Source organism: Lucilia sericata, unplaced genomic scaffold (assembly GCF_015586225.1).
Source record: "Lucilia sericata isolate MDLA Ls3-8-SP2 unplaced genomic scaffold, ASM1558622v1 Contig000251F_arrow, whole genome shotgun sequence".
Classification (NCBI taxonomy): domain Eukaryota; kingdom Metazoa; phylum Arthropoda; class Insecta; order Diptera; family Calliphoridae; genus Lucilia; species Lucilia sericata.
In genome coordinates, this window is record NW_023994277.1 from 33046 (window position 1) to 53986 (window position 20941).

The following is a 20941-nucleotide window of genomic DNA, read 5'->3' on the forward strand; positions in this document are numbered from 1 at the left end:
ACCATACAATGACAAATATACCCTGCAAACACTCACACAGTATCCCTCCCACTACCACACTATTTAACCAACATGCAAACAAGTACACACACACACACGTTTGCACTCACTCACAAACTACTACCACAAACAATGATGCCAGGCCATATTGACCAGAGAAAAATGAAGGCGGAAATGAAGCTGAACAGAAAAAGGAAATCCTCCTTCTTTTTAGTATTTCATGTTTATTTTTTTCCTTTTATAACTAAAATAAAAACAAAAAAGGAATTTATGTGTGTGTGTGTGTTGGTATGTTCATACTTAAATATTAGCAAAAGTACGTAAAATAAATTACAAAGAAAAGAAAACTGAAAGCACCATGTAAATTATTATTAAAAAAAATCTGTTTTTTTTTTTTGTTTAAGTCTTATTCTATACTAAATAAAGTTTTCATTTTTTAGAAAACTATACCTAAGGACATTTTGTTGCAAACTGCAACAACTAACAGCACTAAAGGAAAAAATCTTTTAGGCCTTGAAAAAAACTATAATTTTTTTCTATTTATGCATCGTTAAGAATGCATTTATTTGGAAAAAGAGGAAAAGAAAATAAATTCTTTCATTTAGAAACTCAAGTCTCCTGCTTCTCAATTCATTCATTATGAACAGCCAATTGTTTTACAAAATTTCCAACACAAAAACACACGCACACAGCCAAACATGCCAACGATTTCCTTTAACCACATTTAAACATTTAAATGTATTTTAGACATTTATAACTGCTCTTAAGGATATCTTTTCAAATGGCCCTCAATGTTTAGTTAATATGGTTTTCTATTCGTTTTTGTTTCCTTTGTTTCTAGTTCAATAGAATGTAAAGAAAATTTAAGGTTTTCTTTCTTCTAGAAAAAAAATTCAAATTATGATGATGACCATTTAGCAAAAATTTCTTGTGTGGTTTTGATATGTGAGTCATTCAATGGAACATCATTTAAAGGCAACCATAGAAATCCATTTCACAGTCACCAACGAAAAAGGACATTTAGACAGACAATCAAAGTTGAAAATTACATGGTTCAATAATTTTATTAAGGCAAAAAGAGATAAACTGTAATAGAAAATAAAAAATGAAATAATTTAAGTTAAATTTTCAGTTCTAGTCCTAGTTCTGTTCTAGTTCTGTTCTAGTTCTGTTGTAGTTCTGTTCTAGTTCTATTCTAGTTCTGTTCTAGTTCTGTTCTAGTTCTAGTTCTGTTCTAGTTCTGTTCTAGTTCTGTTCTAGTTCTGTTCTAGTTCTGTTCTAGTTCTGTTCTAGTTCTGTTCTAGTTCTGTTCTAGTTCTGTTCTAGTTCTATTCTAGTTCTGTTCTAGTTCTGTTCTAGTTCTGTTCTAGTTCTGTTCTAGTTCTGTTCTAGTTCTAGTTCTAGTTCTGTTCTAGTTCTGTTCTAGTTCTGTTCTAGTTCTGTTCTAGTTCTGTTCTAGTTCTGTTCTAGTTCTGTTCTAGTTCTGTTCTAGTTCTGTTCTAGTTCTGTTCTAGTTCTGTTCTAGTTCTGTTCTAGTTCTGTTCTAGTTCTGTTCTAGTTCTGTTCTAGTTCTGTTTAGTTCTGCTCTAGTTCTGTTCTGTTCTAGTTCTGTTCTAGTTCTGTTCTAGTTCTGTTCTAGTTCTGTTCTAGTTCTGTTCTAGTTCTGTTCTAGTTCTGTTCTAGTTCTGTTCTAGTTCTGTTCTGTTCTTTCTGTTCTAGTTCTGTTCTAGTTCTGTTCTAGTTCTGTTCTAGTTCTGTTCTAGTTCTGTTCTAGTTCTGTTCTAGTTCTGTTCTAGTTCTGTTCTAGTTCTGTTTCTAGTTCTGTTCTAGTTCTGTTCTGTTCTGTTCTAGTTTCTAGTTAGTTCTGTTCTGTAGTGTTCGTCTATTCGTGTGTCTGTCTAGTCTGTTTTAGTTCTGTTCTAGTTCTGTTTAGTTCTGTTTCAGTTTGTTCTGTTCTGGTCTGTTCTAGTTCTGTTCTAGTTCTGTTCTAGTTCTGTTCTAGTTCTGTTGTTCTGTTCTAGTTCTGTTCTAGTTCTGTTCTAGTTCTGTTCTAGTTTGTTCTAGTTCTGTTCTAGTTCTGTTCTAGTTCTGTTCTAGTTCTGTTCTAGTTCTGTTCTGTTCTAGTTCTGTTCTGTTCTAGTTATTTTCTACTTCTGAATAGCTTCCCTTTAACCAAACTTTCTAAAAAGATTTTCTTTCAATTTATTGGCCTTAAACTGATTTTTATTTAAGGTTATGGAAAATAGATGCTGTAGCCTATATTTAGGCAACATTACATTTTTTTTTTTCAAAAATCATATTTTCGTTAATCATATTACAGGTATTACCTGTACTGACACTCATCCGTACAACATAAAACCGTGCGAAAAAATGAAATAAGCTTGGGAAACATTTTGTAAAAGTCAACTGAGAATTGTTAACCTTTACAAATTTATGTCGTAGTCACACTCAATGGATGGTGGTGGTGTGGTTGGTTGGCTGATGCCTTTAAATACGTTGAAAGTAAACTGAAACTGTAAGTATCATATACATATATGGGGTTTAGGTATATTTTCTGTTATTTTTGTGTGTATATCAACCAAATTATATGTATGTAAGCTATAGCCTACATTAGGGCTGTTTGTTGTAAATACATTGAAGGTCTTTTAATAATAAAAACTAATGAAAAGCACGAACAAAGTTTTTACCTTCACCTTACACGAAATAAAAATATAAGAAATAATGACAAAAAAAGTAAAACGTGTTTACTTTAAGGGATATCAAAATATAGATAAATTGTAATTTCTTTATAACAGCATAATTTATAAGTAGTAAAGGTTGGGTATAACAACAAAAATAAAAGTATAAGTATACTTTTAGGCATTATATAATGAAGCCTACTTTAAGGTGTAGAGAGTATTATTTGCTATTTTATAAAATTTATTAAATTTCATAAATAATATTGTATGTATTTGAAAATTTGCTGATTAAATTAGTTTTCATATGACAACCTACAATTGTCTGCTGCGGTTTAATATAATTTATATATTTTTTCATATAAAGCATATTTAAAGGGGGGTTTTTTTATACTCATGAGTATTTCTGATTTGATTTTTTATATAAATGTATTTAAATCCTTGTCTACTTTTTCATTATTTGCTTAAATATGTTTTAAAAAGTTTTTTTTCTAAACAAATTTTGTTAAATGTGCTGACTATTTGTGTTTTTTTTAAATCCCAAAAATATGTTTAAGTTTTGTTGCTTTTTTTTAAATTGAATAAGAAGACAGAAAAGATAAATCAGCACTGCTATACTTTTGGGAGGTTAGTTATGGTTTAAGGCTAAAACTAACTACATATTTAAAGATTTACTTTTATAGATAAATTTGTATAGTCTACATAAAGGGGGATTATTTTAATGAAAGTCTAAACACTTTTTCTTATAATATAAGATTAATGGTAAAGAAAATGTGATATTTTTAAATAAACAAGAAAAAAGGAAACAATATTAATAAGAAAACAAGGTTTTTCTTTTAAGGATAAAAAAGTAAGGTATACATTTGGGGGTATTAAATGTTACAATACTTTAAGGAGACAAAAATTATACTTCTTGGTTTTTTTTTAAGTTCTGTTTAGTAACGTTCAAGTTTTGTTCTAGTTCTGTTTTTTATTCTGTTCTGTTCTGTTTCTAGTTCTGTTCTAGTTCTGTTCTAGTTCTGTTCTAGTTCTGTTCTAGTTCTGTTCTAGTTCTGTTCTAGTTCTGTTCTAGTTCTGTTCTAGTTCTGTTCTAGTTCTGTTCTAGTTCTGTTCTAGTTCTGTTCTAGTTCTGTTCTAGTTCTGTTCTAGTTCTGTTCTAGTTCTGTTCTAGTTCTGTTCTAGTTCTGTTCTAGTTCTGTTTAGTTCTGTTCTAGTTCTGTTCTAGTTCTGTTCTAGTCTGTTCTAGTTCTGTAGTTCTGTTCTAGTTCTGTTCTAGTTCTGTTCTAGTTCTGTTCTAGTTCTGTTCAGTTCTGTTCTAGTTCTGTTCTATTTCTGTTCTAGTTCTGTTCTAGTTCTGTTCTAGTTCTGCCTAGTTCTGTTCTAGTTCTGTTCTAGTTCTGTTCTAGTTCTGTTCTAGTTCTGATCTAGTTCTGTTCTAGTTCTGTTCTAGTTCTGTTCTAGTTCTGTTCTAGTTCTGTTCTAGTTTGTTCTAGTTCTGTTCTAGTTCTGTTCTAGTTCTGTTCTAGTTCTGTTCTAGTTCTGTTCTAGTTCTGTTCTAGTTCTGTTCTAGTTCTGTTCTAGTTCTGTTCTAGTTCTGTTCTAGTTCTGTTCTAGTTCTGTTCTAGTTCTGTTCTAGTTCTGTTCTAGTTCTGTTCTAGTTCTGTTCTAGTTCTGTTCTAGTTCTGTTCTAGTTATGTTCTAGTTCTGTTCTAGTTCTGTTCTAGTTCTGTTCTAGTTCTGTTCTAGTTCTGTTCTAGTTCTGTTCTAGTTCTGTTCTAGTTCTGTTCTAGTTCTGTTCTAGTTCTGTTCTAGTTCTGTTCTAGTTCTGTTCTAGTTCTGTTCTAGTTCTGTTCTAGTTCTGTTCTAGTTCTGTTCTAGTTCTGTTCTAGTTCTGTTCTAGTTCTGTCTAGTTCTAGTTCTAGTCTGTTCTAGTTCTGTTCTAGTTCTGTTCTAGTTCTGTTCTAGTTCTGTTCTAGTTCTGTTCTAGTTCTGTTCTAGTTCTGTTCTAGTTCTGTTCTAGTTTTGTTTCTAGTTCTGTTTTAGTTCTGTTCAAAGTTCTGTTCTAGTTTTGTTCTAGTTCTGGTTTCTAGTTCTGTTCAAGTTCTGTTCTAGTTCTGTTCTAGTTCTAGTATGTCTAGTTCTATTTCTTTTTTAGTTCTGTTCTAAATTTTATTTTGTTCAAAAGAAGTTGCCTACTTTTAGCTCTTCAATAATTTTAAAAACTGTTGTCTACTTTTAGGTGTTTACAACTGAATTTTATTATTTTATTTCGAAAACTATTACTTTTTTCCCTTTAAATATTTATTTTCAGATTAATGATAAAAAATCTCTACCTTAAACGCAAAATATTCAATTTCATTTAATTGTCCAGTAATTTAGAGGTTTATTATATGACAAAAAATATGTTTTGTAGCTGCATTAACAATTTAATTAAACTTTTACATTTAAATTTATGCAAATTTTTTTCCATGTTTTTTCTACTTTTTAATGATATTTATTTGAAAAATCATATTTATTTTCTATATACAAAAATGCCCTTTACAATTCATAACCATTCATCCTCTTCTGAACTAGTCAATGTTAGAAAAAGTTTATTTAAAATATGTTAGAGAAAAATATAATATGCAAATGACATCAAATAGAAAAATTGTGGCAACTACCAACAACAGCAACAACAAATTGCTGCCACAACAAAAATTTTGTAAACGCACTGGACATACAACAACTGCAGCAAAAAAAAACACAAAATTCATAATATAAAATATTTATATAACTGGCATTGATTTCAAATTTATTAATTTCAAATAAAAATTGCAAAAAACTAAGTTTAGGCTACAAACTGCAGTTGATAGATAAAGTGGTGCTGTTTGTGGGTTTTTTCTAAAATTATTTATAAATTGAAAATGTGGAGGAAAAAAAAGCTATGATAACATAAATGTCAATTAAATTGTCAAGTTTGTATTTACAAAATAATAAAAAAAAGTTCTTTAAAGTTCTTATTTCTGGGAAATAATTTTAAATATTTTGCAAAAAAAAAAATAACTTAATGCTGTCTATGCATTTTTAATTAGCTTTAGACAATTTTGACCCCAATTTGTGGCTTATTTTGCTTAAATATATTTCTTATTAAATGCTTGAGCTTTTCCCCTCCATATTTTTATTATTTTTTTTAATTTTCACTAAATATTTATTTTAATTTTAACGTTGTAGTAGTAAGGACAGACGTACGTTTATAGCTTGTATGTGTGTGTACATAAGAACGCGTTTTAATTAGGTTTGTTTTGTTATTTCAATGACTTTTTTACTACATCATGCTCTCGTAAATAATGTTTGCACACGGTCTTTCAGGCCAACTGCAGCAACATACAGCAACAACACAAATATTAAGTAAATATAATGTATAAAAATCTTTCATTTTACTAACTAAAATTCGCCACCCACATTTCGATATGCTCTATAATACTAAATTAAAACAGCACCTACACATATGCAACAGTAAAGAGGAAAAAAAAAGAAAACATCATGTGCATACTCATAAGGGAAAAATTACCCAGAAAACCCCAACCCAGCAAAAAGTTTTCAAGGAAATAATTAAACAATTTTGTTATATCTACACAAACCACCCAAAAGTATGCTACAAATATTTTTGACTCAAAAATCTTTACTGCTTTAGCTTGAGTTTAAAGTTCTGCTAGATTTAATATCAAAAAATGTTTTACCAAAATCTACATTTAAGCTTTCTCGTTTGCATATTTTGTTTTTTCTATTTTTCTTTTTTTGGGCCAAAGTTTATAGTAAATGCAAATAATTACATTTTGTTAATGTTTTACATACACAAACACATACACACACTGCATAACTAACACATTTTCTGGCATTACTAACACATTAAAATATTCAGAGCCACCCAGTGGATTAATTGAGCTCTTATGTTCAGTGTGTGTTGTAGTGTTTTCCCATGGCGAAAACAAAAGTAATTTTTTCCATCAAAACTAACATAGTCAAATTATAAGAGTAATAGTAACAGAAATATTCATTTACTTTTTGAGTTTATTTTGTTATATTTTTCTATATTAAATGCATTTTAAATCGAATAATTATTCATAAACAAAATTTAATATTATCTAAAAGTATGCTACAGTTTTAAGTAATAATGTTACGAATTATATTAAAAGCACAAAAATATGCTGTAGAATTGAAACGCAAACTAGAACAGAACTAGAACAGGACTAGAACAGAACTAGAACAGAACTAGAACAGAACTAGAACAGAACTAGAACAGAACTAGAACAGAACTAGAACAGAACTAGAACAGAACTAGAACAGAACTAGAACAGAACTAGAACAGAACTAGAACAGAACTAGAACAGAACTAGAACAGAACTAGAACAGAACTAGAACAGAACTAGAACAGAACTAGAACAGAACTAGAAGAACTAAAACAGAACTAGAACAGAACTAGAACAGAACTAGAACAGAACTAGAACAGAACTAGAACAGAACTAGAACAGAACTAGAACAGAACTAGAACAGAACTAGACAGAACTAGAACAGAACTAGAACAGAACTAGAACAGAACTAGAACAGAACTAGAACAGAACTAGAACAGAACTAGAACAGAACTAGAACAGAACTAGAACAGAACTAGAACAGAACTAGAACAAACTAGAACAGAACTAGAACAGAACTTAAGTAATTTTAATTTTTCATTAAAGAACCTAATAGTTATCGTTCAATTTCTGTTACATTTGACTTCCATAAATCTAAAGCATACTTGTAGGAGTAACGCACATCTTAATTAAAAACATTATAACTAAAGCCCAAATATTTCTCCAACCAACACATACTTTTGGTTGTTCTCTTGTTTGTTCCCCTCTGCTTCTCAACAACAATAAATATTAATTATAATTCTGTTTTGCACTTCAAAAAGTACAAGAACAAAAAATCAACAGGAAATAACTTTGCTGCTGCTTGTCTTCAAATAAAACTTGCATTTTATTATTAAAATTCTGTGATTTTTTTCCTTTTTGAACAACTATTGTGTCTTAATATTTCTATTAATTTACAATTTTGTTGCTGCAAATTCATTATTTGCTGTTTGCTGCATTTATATTTAAATAAGGAAATGACTTTTACATCCGTTGTACTTTCTTTATATTCTTTCGTTTTACTTGGTACTTTGACAATTTCTGGTGAAACCAAAGAAATCAAGGTGCTTATGGTTAATTCTGTCCCCCCAACGAAATAAAATTTAATATTTGTTAACAGAGTAGTATAGTGTAACAGCATCAAATGATTTTCTGTAATGAATTTTTTTAGATCTATAGTCTAGAATATAGAATGGTCTATGTTAAGATCTAGAGTCTAGTCTAGTCTATAGTCTAGTCTATAGTCTAGTCTACAGTCTAGTCTATAGTCTAGTCTATAGTCTAGTCTATAGTCTAGTCTACAATCTAGTCTATAGTCTAGTCTATAGTCTAGTCTATAGTCTAGTCTATAGTATAGTCTATAGTTTAGTCTATAGTCTAGTCTATAGTCTAGTCTATAGTCTAGTCTATAGTCTAGTCTATAGTCTAGTCTATAGTCTAGTCTATAGTCTAGTCTATAGTCTAGTCTAGTCTATAGTCTAGTCTATAGTCTAGTCTATAGTCTAGTCTATAGTCTAGTCTATAGTCTAGTCTATAGTCTAGTCTATAGTCTGGTCTAGTCTATAGTCTAGTCTATAGTCTAGTCAATAGTCTAGTCTATAGTCCAGTCTATAGTCTAGTCTATAGTCTTGTCTATAGTCTAGTCTATAGCCTAGTCTATAGTCTAGTCTATAGTCTAGTCTATAGTCTAGTCTTTAGTCTAGTCTATAGTCTAGTCTATAGTCTAGTCTATAGTCTAATCTATAGTCTAGTCTATAGTCTAATCTATAGTCTAGTCTATAGTCTAGTCTATAGTCTAGTCTATAGTCTAGTCTATAGTCTAGTCTATAGTCTAGTCTATAGTCTAGTCTATAGTCTAGTCTATAGTCTAGTCTATAGTCTAGTCTATAGTCTAGTCTATAGTCTAGTCTATAGTCTAGTCTATAGTCTAGTCTATAGTCTAGTCTATAGTCTAGTCTATAGTCTAGTCTATAGTCTAGTCTATAGTCTAGTCTATAGTCTAGTCTATAGTCTAGTCTATAGTCTAGTCTATAGTATAGTCTATAGTCTAGTCTATAGTCTAGTCTATAGTCTAGTCTATAGTCTAGTCTATAGTCTAGTCTATGGTCTAGTCTATAGCCTAGTCTATAGTCTAGTCTATGGTCTAGTCTATAGTCTAGTCTATAGTCTAGTCTATAGTCTAGTCTATAGTCTAGTCTATAGTCTAGTCTATAGTCTAGTCTATAGTCTAGTCTATAGTCTAGTCCATAGTATAGTCTAGTATAGTCTATAGTCTAGTCTATAGTCTAGTCTATAGTCTAGTCTATAGTCTAGTCTATAGTCTAGTCTATAGTCTAGTCTATAGTCTAGTCTATAGTCTAGTCTATAGTCTAGTCTATAGTCTAGTCTATAGTCTAGTTTATAGTCTAGTCTATAGTCTAGTCTATAGTCTAGTCTATAGTCTAGTCTACAGTCTAGTCTATAGTCTAGTCTACATTCTAGTCTATAATCTAGTCTATAGTCTAGTCTATAGTCTAGTCTACAGTCTAGTCTATAGTCTAGTCTATAGTCTAGTATATAGTCTAGTATATAGTCTAGTCTATAGTCTAGTCTATAGTCTAGTCTATAGTCTAGTATATAGTCTAGTATATAGTCTAGTCTATAGTCTAGTCTATAGTCTAGTCTATAGTCTAGTCTATAGTCTAGTCTATAGTCTAGTCTATAGTCTAGTCTATAGTATATTCTAGTCTATAGTCCAGTCTATAGTCCACTCTATAGTCTAGTCTATAGTATAGTCCATAGTCTAGCCAATAATCTAGTCTATAGTCTAGTTTATAGTCTAGTTAATAGTCTAGTTTATAGTCTAGTTTGTAGTCTAGTCTATGGTCTAAGCCGAACTCTAGTTTATAGTCTAGTCTATTGTCTCGCCTTTGGTCTAGTATATAGTCCAGTCTATATTGTAGTCCATAGTCTATAATGTCTGTAGCCTGGACTATAACCTGTACTTTTCCATTAATCTCTTTTATATGAAATATATGTATATTGGATTCAATGTTCTTTTGGAATATTTTTAATACTTTTTAATTAATCCTTTTTGTTGTCCTTTTTTGTTGTAATTACAAATATTTATTGAAATGTTAAATTTTTTCCCCATTTTCCGTTCTAATTTTGTAATAATCCAAATGTTTTATATTACAAAAAGACGAAGCTAAAAAAATAGGAAAATTTTTATGTTCATTTTTAAGCCAAAAAGGGAAAATATACAATCAACATTAACGCAGTTTCAGGCTGTATGAGATGTTTCAAGGAAAAATTAATTTTGTATTTGTTTGCTTGTTTGCATACACTGTGTTTTTCTTGTTGTTTTTAATCCTCAAAAGGCTCAAAAGTTTTAAAAAATAATAAAACAAGATTCTAAGAAGAAATTATAACAGCAGCAATACAATAAAAACAAGCAAAAGAAGGTTATTGCGTTTGAATAAAATAAAGAAAAATACACCTCTGGCTTGAATTTCCGCTTTACAGAAACTAAGGAAAAAAAGTACAGATGTCTTAAATGTTTACAATATTTTTGCATGCTTTAGAAGTTTGTTTTTTTATTTATATTCAGAATAACAGAAACAAAAAGACAAGGCGTATGATGAATATAAATGTATGACAATAACAACAATGAAATACCCCTGTTGTACTGTCTCTACTACATTGTTTAAATATTTTGTGTTATTGTTGTTGTTGTTGCTTAACAAACCAGTTTAAACCACTCTATAGCATTGTATTAGTAAAATGTAAATTTTAAAATATTTTCTCATTCTCCAGCACAAACAACCAAGCAACTCAACACTAACCAACCACCCATTCAATCTGTACATTTAACTGTTTCAACGCTCCTCTCTACTCTCCTTTAATTTAGTGAGTGTGTGTGTAAGTGTGTAGTGGTATTGAAAATTATTTTTTAATGCAACATTGATGTTGTTTACTAAAGTGTGTTCGTTCGGTTTGCTCAATATGGCGTAAAAGCAGAAGAGAGTATGAGCTCCTCTTTACAAAAACATGTTTCTGTGGGTGGGAGTTTTTTTTGTTGTTATTGCTATATATGTATTTCATACTTAAAACATTTTTCTAAAAGGGTTTTCAATATGTAAATCTATCTTGGATTTCCGTTTTTTTCTCTGTGTAAGTGTTTTCAATTTTTTATTTTCAACAGTTTTTTCAGTAGTTTTTGTTCTTTTTTTATATCATTTTTTGCAGTTTTAAGTTAAATTTAATGCGTGGGTTTTAGTTTATTTAGATGAGTTAGAAATGTTTGGTATAACACACTTTTTCGTTTTATAAATGAAGGTCGTTTATATTAAAAAAGGAAGCAAAAGGCGAAAAAAAAGAAAAGATTTTATGTGCTTGTATGACATTGATAAATTTGTATGGTTTTGGGATTCTTTTTTTATATCGTTGGGTTAAAAAAAACATTTAATTGAAAGTATATATGAATGTTATTTAATTAAGAGAATTTAATGATAAACTTTGTTAAACAAAAGAAAGTTTAAAATTTTAATAGAATATAGTGTAGTCTTTAGAATTAGTATTCAGCTCCAGTCTGTAGTCTACTCTATACATCTATATACCAGTTAAATCTATCCTTATATATAGTCCATAGTCTAGTCTATATTCTAGTCTATATTCTAGTCTATAGTCTAGTCTATAGTCTAGTCTATAGTCTAGTCTATAGTCTAGTCTATAGTCTAGTCTATAGTCTAGTCTAGTCTAGTCTATAGTCTAGTCTATAGTCTAGTCTATAGTCTAGTCTAGTCTAGTCTATAGTCTAGTCTATAGTCTAGTCTATAGTCTAGTCTATAGTCTAGTCTATAGTCTAGTCTATAGTCTAGTCTATAGTCTAGTCTATAGTCTAGTCTATAGTCTAGTCTATAGTCTAGTCTATAGTCTAGTCTATAGTCTAGTCTATAGTCTAGTCTATAGTCTAGTCTATAGTCTAGTCTATAGTCTAGTCTATAGTCTAGTCTATAGTCTAGTCTAGTCTAGTCAAGTCTAGTCTATGGTCTAGTCTATAGTCTAGTCTATAGTCTAGTCTATAGTCTAGTCTATAGTCTAGTCTATAGTCTAGTCTATAGTCTAGTCTATAGTCTAGTCTATAGTCTAGTCTATAGTCTAGTCTATAGTCTAGTCTATAGTCTAGTCTATAGTCTAGTCTATAGTCTAGTCTATAGTCCTAGCCTATAGTCTAGTCTATAGTCTAGTCTATAGTCTAGTCTATAGTCTAGTCTATAGTCTAGTCTATAGTCTAGTCTATAGTCTAGTCTATAGTCTAGTCTATAGTCTAGTCTATAGTCTAGTCTATAGTCTAGTCTATAGTCTAGTCTATAGTCTAGTCTATAGTGTAGTCTATAGTCTAGTCTATAGTCTAGTCTATAGTCTAGTCTATAGTCTAGTCTATAGTCTAGTCTATAGTCTAGTCTATAGTCTAGTCTATAGTCTAGTCTATAGTCTAGTCTATAGTCTAGTCTATAGTCTAGTCTATAGTCTAGTCTATAGTCTAGTCTATAGTCTAGTCTATAGTCTAGTCTATAGTCTAGTCTATAGTCTAGTCTATAGTCTAGTCTATAGTCTAGTCTATAGTCTAGTCTATAGTCTAGTCTATAGTCTAGTCTATAGTCTAGTCTATAGTCTAGTCTATAGTCTAGTCTATAGTCTAGTCTATAGTCTAGTCTATAGTCTAGTCTATAGTCTAGTCTATAGTCTAGTCTATAGTCTAGTCTATAGTCTAGTCTATAGTCTAGTCTATAGTCTAGTCTATAGTCTAGTCTATAGTCTGTCTATAGTCTAGTCTATAGTCTAGTCTATAGTCTAGTCTATAGTCTAGTCTATAGTCTAGTCTATAGTCTAGTCTATAGTCTAGTCTATAGTCTAGTCTATAGTCTAGTCTATAGTCTAGTCTATAGTCTAGTCTATAGTCTAGTCTATAGTCTAGTCTATAGTCTAGTCTATAGTCTTATAGTCTAGTCTATAGTCTAGTCAGTCTATAGTCTAGTCTATAGTCTAGTCTATAGTCTAGTCTATAGTCTAGTCTATAGTCTAGTCTATAGTCTAGTCTATTATCTAGTCTATAGTCTAGTCTATAGTCTAGTCTATATTCTAGTCTATAATCTAGTCTATAGTCTAGTCTATAAACTAGTCTATAGTCTAGTCTATAGTCTAGTCTATAGTCTAGTCTATAGTCTAGTCTATAATCTAGTCTATTATCTAGTCTATTATCTATTCTATAGTCTAGTCTTTAGTCTAGTCTATAATCTAGTCTATTATCTAGTCTATTATCTAGTCTATAGTCTAGTATATAGTGCTGTCTAGTCTATAGCCTAGTATATAGTGCTGTCTAGTTTATAGTCTAGTCTATAGTTCGGTATATGGGCTAGCCTATAGTCTAGTATATAGTCTAGTCTATAGTCAAATCTATAGTCTAGTCTATAGTCTAGTCATTAGTCTAGTCTATAGTCTAGTCTGTAGTCTAGTTTAGAGTGTTGTATATAGTCTTGTCTATAGTCTTGTCTATAGTCTAGTCTATAGTCTAGTCTGTAGTCTACTTTGTAGTCTAGTCTATACTCTAGTCTGTAGTTTAGTCTATAGTCCAGTCTATCGTCTAATCTATAGTCTAGTCTATAGTCAAGACTATGGTCTAGTCTATAGTCAAGTTTATGATCTAGTCTAAAATAAAATAAAATTTAAAAAAAAAGTTTTTTTTAACATTTTCATTCTTGCTAAGCAAAAAATATACTTCTTCCACCTAAAATAACAATATGTATATATTTTTCATTCCGCTAGTTAATTTAAGGGTCCTTGTTTATATCATAAACTAAAAAAACTGCAATTTTTTTATAGAAAATTAATTAAGAAATATTACAGAACAACTAGTAAATATTTAGCAAAAAATATATATTTATACTCACAAACAGCATTAAAATAACAAACAAAACTACAAGAAATGACAATTACCGGAAATGAAAAAAGAACGCCTAATTACGGTATTGCTAATTATAATGAAAATATAAGGGAAAATAAGGGAGAATAAAAACAAAATTAAAAAAATATAGTAGAGGGCGTATAAGTATTATTAAAAAAATTGTCATAATGAAATAACACTCATACGTCAAGGGGGCCCTAAAACAATAATAGAACAAAATAAAGAAAACAGAATAATAAAACTAAATTAAATTTGAAACTTCCCCCTAAAATTTATTTTAAATTTTCTTTAAAAAAATCTTTAAATTATTTTCTCACCTTCTGATTTAAAATATTTAATATGTATAACTAGCTACTAACGTCATAATATATGTTTCTGTCATATTAACATTATTACCATAATTATTGGTTATTTTATAACCTATACTGTCTGTCTCTGGCATTCTCTAGTAGACCCCCAGCTGCTATTTCCCTCTAAAGCTCTTTTGCTGGCAACAAATACAACAACAACAGCAGAGGAAAAAAATCTATAAAAATGAAATTTATTCAACCATATTGAAATAAGACAAGCCATGCAAATCATTAACATGCTACTGCAACAATAATAATTACTGACATTTTTAATGCCACACACACACACACTACATTTATAAAATGTTGTACAAAAAATAAATCGAACAAAACGTTACAGGACATGTATATAGCAAAACAAAAAGGATAAAACTATATACGAGGACACTCTCGTACACATGTGTAATAGGTCGGAATATACAGTGAGTGAAAAAACAGATAAGACCACTGTATTGGCCGGACTATAGACTAGACCCGACTAGACTACAGACTAGACTATAGACTAGTTTATAGACTAGGCTATAGACAAGACTATATACTATATAGTCTAGTCGATAGTCTAGTCGATAGTCTAGTCTATAGTCTAGTCTATAGTCTAGTCTATAGTCTAGTCTATAGTCTAGTCTATAGTCTAGTCGATAGTCTAGTCGATAGTCTAGTCTATAGTCTAGTCTATAGTCTAGTCTATAGTCTAATCGATAGTCTAGTCTATATTCTAGTCTATAGTCTAGACTATAGTCTAGACTATAGTCTAGTCTATAGTCTAGTCTATAGTCTGGTCTATATTCTAGTATATAGTCTAGCCTATAGTCTAGTTCAGAGTCTAATCTATTGTCCATTCTATTGTCTAGTCTATAATCTAGTCAATAGTATAGTAAATAGTAGACTGTAAAATAGACCATAGACTAGATTTAAAATCATTTAACACAAGATTATAGAAAATTTACCAATTCTTTCCCTCACTGTAGTTCCACATCCACATGTGTTTAATTATATGCATGTGTACTTGTTTGCTGGTGTGTGTGTGTGTAGGTTTGCATATTTATTGTTTGATAAACAATATTGTGTCCTTTAATGTTACATGTATAAATCAATAAAACAACATTTTGCAATTTTATGTTAAACTATTATAACAAAAACATGAAGAGAAAAACACATACAAACCAATACTAACATATTTGAAGTATACAAAGGACAATAAAGTCAACTGCAAACAACATCAACACATATACATACAACTTTTCTTTTATGGAAAATAACTTGTTTTATGTGTATTTTTTATAACCTGTTTAAACAGGTTGAAAAACACATACATTTGAAATGAATAAATAAATCCATACATGGAAATTTATAAGGACGAACTTGTACACATGTATGTGGGTGTTTAAGTAGAATATAAATCTCTTTATTTTAAGTGTCATTAGAGTGAGCAACACTCTTTCTCCGGGTCATTTCTAGATGCACACGACTTATTATGTATTGGTGTATGTGCTTGTATTTAGTTTACCTTTAGTTTATGAGAAAGTGAGTGACAGAAGGTTAAAAGCAGGCTGTATAAGGACGCTGCAGCAAAAGAGTGTTTATTTTGTTGCAACTGACCCCTGTTATTATAATCTTTATTGCTTATTTTGTAACAGGAAATGAAGCCAGTTGCATGTTATGACAAATTTATAAAAATTTAATTTTGTTTAAAAGAAAATTTTCCAGAAAAAATATTAAATAGTTTTTGTTATGTAAAAGACAATTTATGTCCTCAAGCAGTTTGTGTGCTAAACAAAATAAAAATAATAATTAAAAATTACGAAAAATATATCAAAAGAAAATAAATAGCAAATAAATCTCTATAATTAAACAATATCTTTCACAGATTTTTTCTACAAACAAAAGAGCAAAAGTTGAAAGACTAAAACAATATTTATTTATAATAATTATTTCACAATACTGTTCATTCCATAAACTACTTTCAATCTTGAAAAAATCAACATTCTTAATTTCTTTACTTCATTTTACAACAAAACCTCTACTACTCTCTATGCTCACTGACCACAAAATGTTTATTAAACTGCATTGTCGAAAAGTTCTAAAGTTTATTTATCTAAAAAAAAAAAGTTTATTTTGCACACACATCCAAAGTCTATACATAAATTCTAAATACTTATTAAACATACAAGTAAACGTTTGTTGTTAAAGGCCACATAAATACATATGTATGCATCTATAAGTTGCCATAAAACCTCATATGGCCACAGTTTTTCATTTTTAGTTTTTTTCTGAAATGTTTCTGCTTTGTGGCTCTCTCACACACGTTAAGGAAATAAATACAAACTAATACAAAATATTACGATACATTGTTGAAACGATAAACCAAAAAAACCGCATAATCTTCTTAACTTGAGGTTAAAGCACGCACACAATTTACTGCAAAAATGCAGTTGTAGAAAGAGAGGGAAGAGAAACAGAAAAATATTGTTTTTCATAGAAATATGAAATAAATTATAAATCAGAGAATAAACTATAATCCAGAATATCGAACAGAACTAGAACAGAACTAGAACAGAACTAGAACAGAACTAGAACAAAACTAGAACAGAACTAGAACAGAACTAGAACAGAACTAGAACAGAACTAGAACAGAACTAGAACAGAACTAGAACAGAACTAGAACAGAACTAAAACAGAACTAGAACAGAACTAGAACAGAACTAGAACAGAACTAGAACAGAACTAGAACAGAACTAGAACAGAACTAGAACAGAACTAGAACAGAACTAGAACAGAACTAGAACAGAACTAGAACAGAACTAGAACAGAACTAGAAACAGAACTAGAACAGAACTAGAACAGAACTAGAACAGAACTAGAACAGAACTAGAACAGAACTAGAACAGAACTAGAACAGAACTAGAACAGAACTAGAACAGAACTAGAACAGAACTAGAACAGAACTAGAACAGAACTAGAACAGAACTAGAACAGAACTAGAACAGAACTAGAACAGAACTAGAACAGAACTAGAACAGAACTAGAACAGAACTAGAACAGAACTAGAACAGAACTAGAACAGAACTAGAACAGAACTAGAACAGAACTAGAACAGAACTAGAACAGAACTAGAACAGAACTAGAACAGAACTAGAACAGAACTAGAACAGAACTAGACAGAACTAGAACAGAACTAGAAACAAGAACTAGAACAGAACTAGAGAGCAGAACTAGAAACAGAACTAGAAAGAACTAGAACAGAACTAGAACAGACTAGAACAGAGCAATAGAAACAGAACTAGAACAGAACTAGAAACAGAACTAGAACAGAACTAGAACAGAACTAGAACAGAACTAGAACAGAAACTAGAACAGAACTAGAACAGAAACTAGAACAGAAACTAGAACAGACTAGAACAGAACTAGAACAGAACTAGAACAGAACTAGAACAGAACTAGAACAGAACTAGAACAGAACTAGACAGAACTAGAAAAGAACTAGAACGAACATCAGAACAGAACTAGAACAGAACTAGAACAGAACTAGAACAGAACTAGAACAGAACTAGAACAGAACTAGAACAGAACAGAACTAGAACAGAACTAGAACAGAACTAGAACAGAACTAGAACAGAACTAGAACAGAACTAGAACAGAACTAGAACAGAACTAGAACAGAACTAGAACAGAACTAGAACAGAACTAGAACAGAACTAGAACAGAACTAGAACAGAACTAGAACAGAACTAGAACAGAACTAGAACAGAACTAGAACAGAACTAGAACAGAACTAGAACAGAACTAGAACAGAACTAGAACAGAACTAGAACAGAACTAGAACAGAACTAGAACAGAACTAGAACAGAACTAGAACAGAACTAGAACAGAACTAGAAACAGAACTAGAACAGAACTAGAACAGAACTAGAACAGAACTAGAACAGAACTAGAACAGAACTAGAACAGAACTAGAACAGAACTAGAACAGAACTAGAACAGAACTAGAACAGAACTAGAACAGAACTAGAACTAGAACAGACCAGAACAGACAGAACTAGAACAGAACTAGAACAGAACTAGAACAGAACTAGAACAGAACTAGAACAGAACAGAACTAGAACTAGAACAGAACTAGAACAGAACTAGAACAGAACTAGAACAGAACTAGAACGAACTAGAACAGAACTAGAACAGAACTAGCACAGAACTAGAAACAGAACTAGAACAGAACTAGAACAGACTAGAACAGAACTAGAACAGAACTAGAACAGAAACTAGAACGAACTAGAACTAGAACAGAACTAGAACAGAACTAGAACAGAACTAGGCAACAGAACTAGAACAGAACTAGAACCGAAACTAGAACAGAACTAGAACAGAACTAGAACAGAACTAGAACAGAACTAGAATAGAACTAGAATAGAACTAGAACAGAACTAGAACCAGAACTAGAACTAGAACTGAACTAGACTGAACTAGAAACTGAACTAGAACTGAACTAGAACTGAACTAGAACTGAACTAGAACAACTAACTAGAACTGAACTAGAACTGAACTAGAACTGAACTAGAACTGAACTAGAACTGAACTAGAACTGAACTAGAACTGAACTAGAACTGAACTAGAACTGAACTAGAACTGAACTAGAACTGAACTAGAACTGAACTAGAACTGAACTAGAACTGAACTAGAACTGAACTAGAACTGAACTAGAACTGAACTAGAACTGAACTAGAACTGAACTAGAACTGAACTAGAACTGAACTAGAACTGAACTAGAACTGAACTAGAACTGAACTAGAACTGAACTAGAACTGAACTAGAACTGAACTAGAACTGAACTAGAACTGAACTAGAACTGAACTAGAACTGAACTAGAACTGAACTAGAACTGAACTAGAACTGAACTAGAACTGAACTAGAACTGAACTAGAACTGAACTAGAACTGAACTAGAACTGAACTAGAACTGAACTAGAACTGAACTAGAACTGAACTAGAACTGAACTAGAACTGAAACTAGAACTGAACTAGAACTGAACTAGAACTGAACTAGAACTGAACTAGAACTGAACTAGAACTGAACTAGAACTGAACTAGAACTGAACTAGAACTGAACTAGAACTGAACTAGAACTGAACTAGAACTGAACTAAACTGAACTAGAACTGAACTAGACTGAACTAGAACTGAACTAGAACTGAACTGGAATTGAAATAGAGCTATAGTTATAGTTAAGACAATACGAGTAATTTAGTCTGTAGTTCATTCTTTTGCCCAGTTTTGTAGTCCACTTTCCCTACTCAATCCTTTCCCACTATGTATGTATTTATTTAAATAGAAAATCCTGCTAAGATTATTATATCTCTGGTATTTTTGTGGTTATTTCTTGTTGTAAAGTCATAAAGTAATTTGCGGTAAAAATACCAAACACACAGAGAATGGACAGAAAAAATCTGCAACAAATTTACCATACACAAGCTACTGCTTTTTCAAACACTTTGGTCAGACTTAAAAAATTCTCTAATAATAATCTGCTTTGGCTGGGCATCTTAGTTTTTTTTTGGTTGCTCTTTTTTTAAAAAAAAGAAGATTTAAAATTCAAATCTTTAGCTGTTGAACCAAGATACTGGTAAGTAGTTAAGGAATAAATGGGAAAAAACTCTTACCTTTTTACAATAATCCAACAAATCAAGTTTATCACGCAGACAAGTTGCACCCGTTGATTTCTTATTCAAATCTGTAACCCAACGTCCCTCCTCGGAGAGATATTGAGGTTGATAAACTTGACCGGCTTCACATAATACTGCAATTTGTGGCTCCCAGCGTGGTGAGGCGGCCTGTGAGGGAGAGAGAGAGAAGAAAATGTTGAAAAGAGAAGGTTTTTTTTTTTTTAGAAAAATCTATGCAAATGGCTTAATGTTTAAGATATTCTTTTTTTGTTAAAAAATGTAGAAAGTAAATGCTTAAAGTAATGTTGGTTTATGGTAATATTTTATTTAACATGTAAGAAGTTTTCTTTTAGTTTAAATAGTCATTATAGTGAAAAAGTATAAAAAGGAAAAAAAATATTTTTTTTTTATAAAAAGAGAAAATTTAAGATTCAAATTTAAAAAAATTTCATGAAAATGTTATTGCGTTTGAAAATTTGTATTATAATTTACAGATTTACAAAATAAAAGTTGAGAAAAATTGCTTTGAAAATGAGAATTTTAAAGAATTTAAGTTTTCATGCAACAGTACGTATGATTGATATTAATTAAGGAGTAATTTTACAAAAACTTTAATCATTTCCTCAAAAGGGATAAAGTGAAGAAGATTAAAACTGAAATGGAATGCTAACACTTACATGCAAATATTTCAATTGGCTCTTAAACAAATTAGCTTTTTCTAAAATTAATATTAGAGTCAAAAAGTCAAAATTTATTTTTAAAAATTTTTTATTTTTATTAACTTTTGTTTTTTTTTTTTTTTCTTTCTCATTTTAATGGCTTAACAACAAATTACATAAAACCTGTAGATAACACTTTTGTCCAACATCTTGAATAAAATCTACGTAATATTAATTAAATGCTAAAAGAGGATTTAAGCTTTACCACATAATACTCTATATTTAGCGGAACATAAAATGTTATATAAGCCCTTAGCTAAAGGACTTACATTATTATGTTTACATCTAGTTAATTAATAAGATTATTAATTAAAATAAATCAAACATAACAAATGTTGGAAAATATGCATACATAACCTGCTGTTGTTGTAGTTCTTTTTTAAATTCTATATATTGTTTTTAGCAAATTGTGCTTTAAAAAAACGGTTAGTGGCAGAAAAGAAGTGTATGAA

At 30.4% G+C, this 20941-nt stretch overlaps 1 pseudogene; it reads right to left on the reverse strand.

Annotated features, from left to right (window-relative positions):
- LOC119602756 overlaps window positions 1–20941 on the reverse strand; it is a 130931-nt pseudogene that overhangs the window by 22908 nt on the left and 87082 nt on the right.